Genomic DNA, 11,237 nt, shown 5'->3' with positions numbered 1-11,237 from the left:
AAGTATCTCTTGAACTGAAGTTATTTAATCTACATACACTTACGCGAGGCAAGGACTTTAAAATTATGATTTTATGATAGAAATTTGTCCCAGTGACAATTATGATAGAATAATAAAAAAAAACGACCTCAGTAAATAAAGGCAACAGTAGTATACTGATGTTCAAAATTCATAAATCGGTTGTGAAAAAAAGCAAATCCGGACTACAAACTAAATCTGAGCGAAACACATTAAATAAGAGGAGAATAACAACACAACAAAAACACAACACTAAAATGCAACACACACACACACTGACTATAATACAACAATGACCGTTTTCTTGACTTGGTATAGGACATTAAAAAAATGGTGTGTCGAACCTGGTTTTGAGGCTTGCCAAACCACCCGCTTTTATGACAATGTTAAATGATAGTATAATAGAAATGAGCCCAGGTGACGTAAAAACACCAATCAGACCTGCCAGGAATCGTGCGCTGTCTGCCCAACAGATCCATTATATAAATAAATACATTCCTACTTTCCATTCATTAAATGTTTAGATTTTTTGATGAGATTAAACAGGTTGTAAACTTCCCAGTAGAAGATTTCTTACCTACACATGTTCCATTTTGTTCTACATGGTTGTCACAGCAGTACAATATAGATTCTCCTGAGCTAAAATGTCAAGTACACATCGATACGGTCATGATTAAAAAATAAACTGTTTATACAAAGTTTGAATGTAAAACCTCGTTTCATAGAAATTATCTTACATGCTTTTTATATTTTTTGCAACTTGTATTCAACCGATAGAAAGAAAACTTAAAAGGATTGAATTGTTTAAAGACCATTTTTTTTCCTATTTCTTTTGTTTTATTAATTTTTTTCTCACTTTGGTGTTGTATGTTATCACTGCTGCTAAATGTAAAAGAAATCAACATTTTTTCCAAAAAAAAAAAGAGAGTAAAAACACAAAAATACTGAACTCCGAGGAAAATTCAAAAAGGAAAGTCCCAAATCACTGTATGAAATCACCTGCATTAATAAGTGTCAACAACTTTAGACAACAAAAACTGCTCATTATAGCCTCACGATGGTCTTAATGAAATCAGAGTTATATACCCTTTTTCTTGTTTTCCCTATTCATTTGAAATCATTTTAAATAATATAGATATGTATCTATCGACATTTAAATAAATGATTAAGCATATCTTGACTTTCATATAGATATTGACGATGGGAATCGAAAAAAAACAAAACTTTACGACAAATAGATGATTTCAGCGTTTCAATTGTGAGTTCATATAGATTTCGGCAGCACCTGTGTATAAAGTACAAAATTCGAAAGCTGATCAAAATAACATATGACATTATTGTCATTGAACTCTGCGTGTTAGATGATTGTAAGATGATTGTTCAGGTCTTTGCTTTGGTCTACCACTACTTGATCGGTGCTACTGCTAGTGGATGTGTCCTCCTCGAAGGTATTCCCAACCCAGTAGTCAGCACTTCTATGTTGACATGAACTTATAGTGACAAGTCATAGTCATAAATTTACTCTTTACAAACTTTATTTGGTCTTTATTATAACTTCTTTGATACGAGCATCACTGATAGTCTTGTGTAGATGAAACATGTGTCTGGCGTGCAAATTTCAAAGTTTTGTATCTATGATGAGCGGTCGATATCACTGGTAATGAAGGTTTCCGATGGTATCACCAGCCACGCATTTGACACTTTTCATCAAATATTACCGATTTAAGTCATAATTATAAAAAAAAACATGGTATTTTCAAAATACAAGGGATTTTCTACCTGAGGAAAATACCCCCTTTATTTGGTAATACCTTTCGATATTGTGGATTCTCAATGCTCTTCAACTTCGTACTTTATATGATCGTTATAACATTTTTAAATCGAGCGTCAATGATGACTTTTGTGTAGACGACACATGCGTCTGGTGTACATCTTGTTTTAGTCTGGTATCTATGAAGAGTTTTTTTTATATAAATATAAATCTGCTCGGCTATAGACAATGAAGCTTCATGCTGCAACGATATTTGATTTAATTTTCAGTGGATATTAACAACAATCATTATAAACAATTAACAATACAGTGACAACATGATAAAGAAATGGAAGGTCAACATAATAACAATTATAATGACTATGATCAAACTTGATATAAATTATACAACCTTGATGTTTTAAAGCATCTGGTTTTGTTACTGCAGACAACATTCAGCATGTAGAAAAGGCAAATAAACACAGAAAAAATCATGATGTTACCACAAGGCATAAACAGTTTTTATTAAGGAAACAAACAATGGATATACAAAACAAAATTAATCCTTATTTCCGTCCTTGTCTGATTAATTGGGGAAAATTAATTACAAATTCTGTAAGTAAAATATCCGGTTTTGAAAACATTTACTCTGAGTACAGACAAACCTGTGCATCTGGAAAAGTTTTAAGGCATAGCATGCCCTAGATAAATAGAATTAAAATGCATTGTATGATTTAAGAAATGTATTATTTTTTTTCGTCCCTGCACATCTGCAGAAGATTATACAATTAACAAACAGTTGAGTTTTCCTTGATATGGTTCACTCAAGTATACAGTTTAAATCTCTGTTAAAACTATTGTCAGGTATCTATTGTCCTTTATTGTCCGTGTCAATCAATACAGCTCACTTCAATTATTACCTGTGGTGAAGTTTTCAAACTCGTTTCCCAACTTAGTTTATTTTGGCACCTCCTGGAGGAATGAAAAAAGTGCACGGCAAAATCCGGGTAAGTTTTTATTTTTCTATAACATAAAACATATTTGAAATTTATTTATCTATGCCTAAATAATTTTACAGATGCTCAGGTTTGTCTGTACTTAGAGTAAATTCCAACAGGTTATATGCGAATTTTGGAATGTGAACGGATGGAATTGTGACAGGTTCAGTGATGAATTTAAACTTTTATGTGCATGTTCAAATAATAACTAGAAGACACCCGGAAAATCGCGGGCATTCAGAGAGCAGTTGTATGTATGTTAAGTGTTGAAAGATGTTTTTTTTAAATAATGAAAGGTATCATAAGTCATAGGTACTTGGGGACAGGACTATTGTTTTTCAACCCTCCTCCTTTTTTTCCAAAATTCCCTGTTTTTGTTTTCTATTCAGGAAAGGTATCAAAAGTCATAGGTACTTGGGGACAGGACAATTGCTTTTTCTACCCTTCTTCTTTTTTTCCAAATTTTCCCATTTTTTTCTTTTCTATTAATTTCAATATGAACATACATTTAGAATATTATGATCATTCATTACTATAAAGGGAATGTGTTTGCTCTTTACTATCAATTCTCAGTTTTCTAATCAATCCACGGTGGTCATTGATATATTATATAGACGCTCTGTATTAAATATACTTTGTGACCTGATGAATTTTTGTAAAATATTTTATGACTGGAGATTTCAGAAAAGGTATCAAAAGTCTTAGGTACTTTGGGACAGGACAATTGTTTTTCTCGTCCGGTCCTCCTTTTTCCCATTGTCCCCCTATTAATTTCAATAATGTTAGCGTTTATCGGTATATTATGAACATTCATTAGCGTTTATCGGTATATTATGAACATTCATTAGCGTTTATCGGTATATTATGAACATTCATTACTATACATTAGTGTATTTGCTTTTTACTATCAATTCTCAGTTTATTAATATCGGTCTACTGCGGTCATTGATATATTGCATAGCCCCTCTCTATTTATTAAACTCTTTGACCGTCGTGGATAGTAAACTTGAACATGATAGCAGATAGCAAATACACATTATTCATGTATCAAAGTATACAGTAAAACGTAAACCGGAAGTCTATTCTGACTTAAAATTACGCCCAAAGACGGAACAATATCCGGACGTCTTTTTTTCGTTTTTTCTCCCAAAATAAACCAAACTGAATAATCATAAGAATGGATGACAAATGCGACTATGCATGGTACCTATGGGACACAGAGGCATGCTGAATATTTTATTGTGGAAAGAAGAGAAGCGACACACAAAATGAGGTCTTCTCGTTTAATAGTATAGAAGAGCTGCATATTCTGGGTATCGCAGAAACATACCTGGTTAAGAACAATACAATTAGTGTTGATGGATATACGTGGTTTGCTCATAACCGAATAGGCATTCATATACGCGCAAAGACTGACTCTGGCGGAGTAGGATTTTTGATTCGAAATGATCTGATGGAGCTTACTAACGTTATAGTTGTGGAAGACTCAATAGACGGTATATGTTGGCTAAAGTTCGAGGATAAGTTAAATTTGGACAATATTTTCTATACATGTGTTGTTTATTGTCTAATGTCACAAACGTATGCGATTCCAAAGGGTATTCAGTTTTATTTATGTGGAGATTTTAATTCAAGATGTGGTGATCTAAATGACTTTAAATTTGTAGAAGGTATAGATATCTTGCCAGAGAGACAAGTAGTTGATTATAAAACTAATAAGTACGACAGCATTTTCTGTGAAGTTTTAGCGGACATTAACTGTTGTGTGTTGAACAGTAGGAATAATAGTCACAATGACTATACTTATGTATCGACAAGGGGATTAAGTGTTGATGACTATTGTATCGTGCCATACCAAATGTTGAAATGTTTTGATAGGTTTGATGTCAGGCGCGTTTCTGCGCTTATTGAAGATGTGGATATTATCGGTATAGTAGACCCGACACGGTGTATGCCAGATCATTCTTTACTTAGTTGGTCAATGCACTTGAACTTTTCTGTTGATGAAAACACTGGACCAAAAGCCACCGCTGCTAGCGTTAAAACCAAATATGACCTTGACAAAATACCAGATGACTGGTTAAATAGTGAACAATTTATATCGGATATAGATCGTATACTAGGTATATTAGAAGAGTCTGAAGCTAACCAGTGTGATATTGACAAAACATATGAAAGCTTTGTTAATAGTATCAAGTCGGAAATGTCGGAAAAAAATCCCTAATAAGACCATTCATATTAGCAACGGTTCCAGTAATAAGCATCGGAGAATCAAGAAACCTTGGTAGAGTACAGAATTAACAGATCTTTGGAACGAGGTGTGCAAATTCGGAAACTATGTATCTTAAAACTGAAAGTTGTCATTCTAAAAAACAATTGCGCCAATTATATTGTTAGGAATTTTTTTTGACAAAAATGTACAACAGGCAAAGCGTCGTTATTGGTAAAAATGCAGGATGATTTGACCAGTTCATGTGATAATCCGCAAGAATTTTGGAGTACAATTGGAAAGATAGTCATTGGTGCAGAAAGGCAACGTAACATACCGATGGAAATAAAATTAGAAGATGGTTCGGTATCAACAGATCCAATTTCAGTTTTGAATAAATGGAAAAATGATTTTTCTTCAATGTTAAATGTAGAAAATTGTATACAGCCTTCTGAAAATTTCGACTCTAAAGATCAAGATAAATGTGATTATTTATTGGATTGCGAAATTACAATTGAGGAAATATTTAATGTAATAAAAAAGGCTAAAAATGGGAAGGCGCCCGGTCTTGATGAGCTAACAGTAGAAGTGTTGAAACACCAAACTGCTTTATCATTTTTAGTTCGTTTGTTTAAATAATGTGTGTTACAATACAATAAAGGTCCCTGTTCTATGGACCAAAGATGTAATTGTACCAGTACCGAAATGTTCGTCGTCTGACCCCAGAGATCCTCTTTCATGGCCCAAGACCACAATTAATGATCCCACTTTTCGTTGTATAGTTCCCTTTAATTATAGTGTTTTTTTTTCTTTATTTTTTTTTCTTTCCCTTTCTCATACATTTCTAAGTTTTTCTGGGGTGGAAATGAAAGAAAAGAGCTAAAATAAACTTTTGAATATTTTATTTTAACTGATTTTGATATGGAAAGAGTGATTAGGCCAGGTACAAAAAGGTGATATTTACAGTTTTCGGAACATCTTTTGACTTGTCCATAGGGGTATGGATGTGAATTGGCTGAATTTGTAAAATACAGAGTAGCAATCTTTCTGAATTTTGGATATCGTTTTGGACTAGAACTGTACTTTACACACACAAAAAAATTGACAAAAGATTAGGTGCAATTCTTTTTAATGAAACAAAACGTTATAAAGAACTAATAGAGAATTTAATTGTGGTCTGTGGCCTCATATGGTGGAATAACTTTAGCTCCAGCTACATACAAGTTGTACTGTGGTGTTCTTGACTGTCGGTTGCGGGAAAAGTTTGATGCATCGGACATTATCTATGATGAGCAGAATAGCTTCCGAAAAGATCGTAACACCATTGATCACCTTTTGTCTATAACTAGTATAATAGAGTCTAGAAAACTACGTAAACAGTCTACATATGCTGCTTTTATTGACTTTAAAAAGGCGTACGATACTATAAATAGAGCATTGCTATTTAGCAAATTAGAGTTACTTGGTGTTAGTTCTAAAATGATAAAAGCATTAAGATCTTTGCATAATAATGTTCAGTCTTGTATTAAGTTAAATGGTATTTTATCTGACTGGTTCCTGTTAATACTGGTTTAAAACAAGGGTGTATAATTTCACTATTATTGTTTAATTTTTTCATTAATGATTCAATTGATGAAGTCAAAAAGTTAAATGTTGGTATTAGCATAGGTGAAGAAAAAGTGTGTATAATGTTATATGCAGACGATGTAGTTTTCTTAACAGAAAGTTAAATTGAATTACAAATCATTTTGAATACTTTAGAATGTTGGTGTGATAGAAACATGATAAAGGTTAATTTAGAAAAATCAAAAGTTATGCATTTTAGAACACTTTCTGTGCCATGTACTAATTTTCCTTTTGTTTTTAATGGAAAATGTGTTGATAAAGTATCAAATTATAAATATTTAGGTTTATTAATAACATTTGAGTTATGAGGATATGGCAAAAGCAGTTGCCAAATCTGCCAGTAGGGCATTATGGTTAGTAATAGCAAAATGTAAAGCTCATGGTGATTTCCATATGATGTATTTACAAAATTGTTAAATTCAATTGTATGGTCAGTGATTGACTATGGTGCCTCTACTTGGGGTACTAAAAAATTTTCCTGTATAAACGCTGTTATACATAAGGCTATGATTTTTTTTATGGGATTGGGTAGATATACCCCTAACTTAGCACTTTATGGAGATATGGGATGGAAACCATGTATTGTTAAACAATGGTCTTCCATATTTAGGACATGGTCACGATTTAATAAGATGTATAAAAGAGGGACGAAAGATACCAAAGGGACAGTCAAACTCATAAATCTAAAACAAACTGACAACGCCATGGCTAAAAATGAAAAAGACAAACAGAAAAACAATAGTACACATGACACAACATAGAAAACTAAAGAATAAACAACACGAACCTAGACTTAATCAGAAAATTTTTCTTTGGAGTATAATATCAGTTTTAATAAAGTTAAAATTGTAGAAAAAATGATTTGAATAAAATTGAAGATGAAAAACATGTATTGTAAGAGTTCCCAGAATATGTAGATTTGCGAATGATATTTTTCAACAGTGTATGTAATATAGAAATAAGTTTTAGTAATTTAAGTAATGAAGAAAAGTTTTTATTTATGTTTCATGATGATAGAGTTTGTTATTTTACAGCCAAAATCTGCCATGAAGTACTTTTTAAGAGAAAGTGTATTTTATACTCGTAATATGTATATAATGTTGTTGGTTTTCTTTTGTATACTTGTTTTTAATAGTATGGTGTTTTATGCTAAGATATAGTGATATATGTTATAGATGTAAAATAAATGTATTTTAATCTGTGTTTTTACAGTCTCTCATAACTCTTTTTAGAGTGGCTCTTTTATAAATTGTTAATATTATATTGTGTTTTTTATCAAAGGTTTTAAAGAGGTGAGACTCTAATAAATTATTTGTTTGTTTGTTAGTACATTTTGGTTGAAAAGGCAAGCTTACAATAAATAGGAGTTTTCCTTTCTTATACATAAACTTAAGCGTATGTTGATATAACTCATTCACCATATATAATAAAGACCACTATCTTTTGATTTAAAACCTACGTTTATAACCTTCAAATTAAGCTGAAGGTCAAAGGTAAAGTTGACATCCTAGATCTTTACTTTGCTTTAACTCCTTATATATACATGATAAAGCCATGGAACTTTTTGCATAAGGATGCAAGCCATATGACCTTGTAAAACCCAACCGGAAGAGACCTTGTATAAACCGGAAGTAGGTATTGCTTGTACTTTTATAATGTACAAGTATGTAGAACCATATCTTTTTGGAATCAGCGCTAAATAAGTAATCAAATACTACCGGTAGTGATATCTTTCATACCGGAGGTAACAAATTATCTCCCTTATTGAAAAAAGGTGAAGAAACCATATATTTTTTGAATCAGCGTGCGAATAAGCTATCATTTGACGGTGAAAATGACATTTTAAACCAAATTTTAGTATTTTTGTATCAAAATATATCTTTTCGGGTGGAAAAACCTTCAATTGTTCTCTGAACAATTAGTTTTTAATTAGTATTATTTTTGTTATTATTATCATTATTATTATACTTCCCGCACAGAAAAACGTACACTCACAAAGTAGGATCTAAAGTCTGGGAAGTCAAGGTGACAATAATTTTACACAAAAGTCTTTTTTGGGGGGATTTGGGCTCACCAGGATACATTGCAATTGTTCCGATAACGGATGTTCGGTTAAGCCCGTGATATCGATTAGCTCGCTCTGTGGTACACCAGATTCTCGCTTGAATGGCAATTTCGCTGGTTCTCTTCCAAAAAAAACCCCAATCTACACTGGAATATAAAAGTCATTAAACTGGGAAAAATCGGACGAGTTCCAGTCTTACTGGCAATATACAATGATTTTGTAACGGCAGAGATAGTCTTTCCCCATCTTGGATTGTAAAAAACAGAGAATCTAAGGTCCAGATTTTCAATCAAATTAGCAAAATTTGATGCAGGAATGCAGATAACTTTTGTAAATTTGCATTTAAAAGAACATATTTATAAGATTAAAACTTTTAAATATTAATATTTGTACAAGTGTTGATTAGTTCTGCTTGAATTTTAATATTTTTATATTGACATTTTAAGGGGAGGTAACTCTGAAATAGTGCATTTTCTGAAGGAATCTACATGGAATTTTGCTATCTCGTATTTTAGCCGAAAAAAACGCACAGTGATCCTATCTTTTCTTTTGATATTTTCAAAGCATTTTAGAAAAGCTATCTTCTCGTATTTTATTTTACAATTCTATCATTAAGTTTTGCTTCTAATAACGTAATGGTGATTTTTCCTGTATAATCTATACAAAATGTGTTATTTTGTCACGACTTGTAGCTTGGAAAAATTCACGGTCACCTATCAATTTTATGATATTTTTTTAACAAATATCAAGTATGAACAAATTCTATTATTTTTAATTTAGACTCCCATACCACCTTAAGGGGCAAAAGCTACGATTTTGACAAACATTAAGAATACCGTAACGATTATTTTGTTTCATGTATTAACAAAAGCGTTATTTTGAAATAATATTTCGTCATGAGCAGTATGTTTGACCCAATTTTTTAATCAAAGAGCTAGTAGCTCTGAGGTGAAAGAAGGTGAATAAAAGGTTACTTGAATTACCATAAAAGCAGCCCCATTAACCCAGCCTGCTGTGTTCCATTACCGTTATGACATAATTTTTTTCTTAAAACAAGAATGTGTCATAAGTACATGGATTTACCATCCATACAATCATTTTCTATGTTCAGTGGACCGTGAAAATTAGGTTAACTCTTTAATTTGGCAGAAAAATTAGAAAGATCATATCATAAGGAACACATGTGTACTAAGTTTCAAGTTGATTGAATTTCAACTTCATCAAAAACGACCTCGACCATAAACTTTAACCTGAAGCAGGACGGACTAACAGACCAGAAAACATAATTCCTATAAATGGGGCATAAAAATAGTAAGACTTGTTACATACCTGCCAACTTTTGAAAGTTCCCATGGGGGTTTTTAGTGCGCGACAACAATTTTAAAGGTTACAATGTTTATCGAAATATTTTGCACAATCTTGATTGTCTAGAAAAGTGTCATATTTGTATGATGAACTTACATGCCTTTTTCTTAAGTCTGTTTACATGTTTCTAGTTATTAAATCAGTAGAAAAGATATGTAGCTAGCAGACCACGGTTTATTTTCTTGTGTAAGAATATATGATGCTTGTTGAAATTTCCAATTTTGAATTATGCACAAAGATGGACCTTTTACAGGTTGGGAACAACACTCCAAATGAGGGGTAAGCCTTATTGGAAGAACATAACAACCCACTGTAAAAAATGAGCACCTTTATATTCATATTATTTGATGAAACTTTCCCCAAGAACTATGCATCTATCAAGTATTAAATGGTCAAAACATGTCAAAAGAATTGTGTGATGTTTCTAAACTTATATCTTCTTTATTAATTTGACCCCTCACTTAGAAAAGTTGTTCCAAATATAATGAATTTTCCCACTTATGAGTTTTTTTCAACAGTCCTTCATTTAAGTGACACCTGTTTGTTGGTCTTTGTGAAAAAAAAGAATAGTACATTGTGCTTTAAATGATTTAATTGAATACAAAAATAACGTATTATGTCAATAAATTAGTGAAAAAAACTACTATTCAGTATTATCTTTATGGAAGTACTGCAACATTGAATTTTGTCAATCAGCCATGCTTTTATCCTTAAGTAAGAACCCTCTTTGCAGATGAAAATTCACCTGCGGCAGTGCCATGTTCACGATTTTACAACTAGATGAAAACAACAAAGTTCAAAACCTAGCATGTTAGAATAATCTTCAGAGAAAACGTTTTTGCTTGGATTATTAATTTGATCATGAGTTACAGAGAATTTGATTGGCTGAACACGATTGTTTTACCTTGGGAACAAAATAAGGAACAGATGATTTTCACTAAATCGTGTGTTAGAGGTTTTTTTAACGAGACTCTTAATATTAGTATTTTTTAATAAATGCAAGGACGTATTATAAAACGTCCTTGATAAGAGTGAAGAGAACAAACACAGGGCGAACGTGCTATATGGTCGAAAGAACTCAGGACGAACAGACCAAGGGCGAACATGTAAACAGGGCGAGTCGACCCGATACCAAATTAACGCATGTGTACTACAAATATCTATATACATTAAAAACATCTGGTTACAAGTAACCAAACAACGTTC

The sequence above is a fragment of the Mytilus galloprovincialis genome, chromosome 8 (genome assembly GCF_965363235.1).
Source record: "Mytilus galloprovincialis chromosome 8, xbMytGall1.hap1.1, whole genome shotgun sequence".
Taxonomy (NCBI): domain Eukaryota; kingdom Metazoa; phylum Mollusca; class Bivalvia; order Mytilida; family Mytilidae; genus Mytilus; species Mytilus galloprovincialis.
This window is presented reverse-complemented; position numbering follows the sequence as displayed.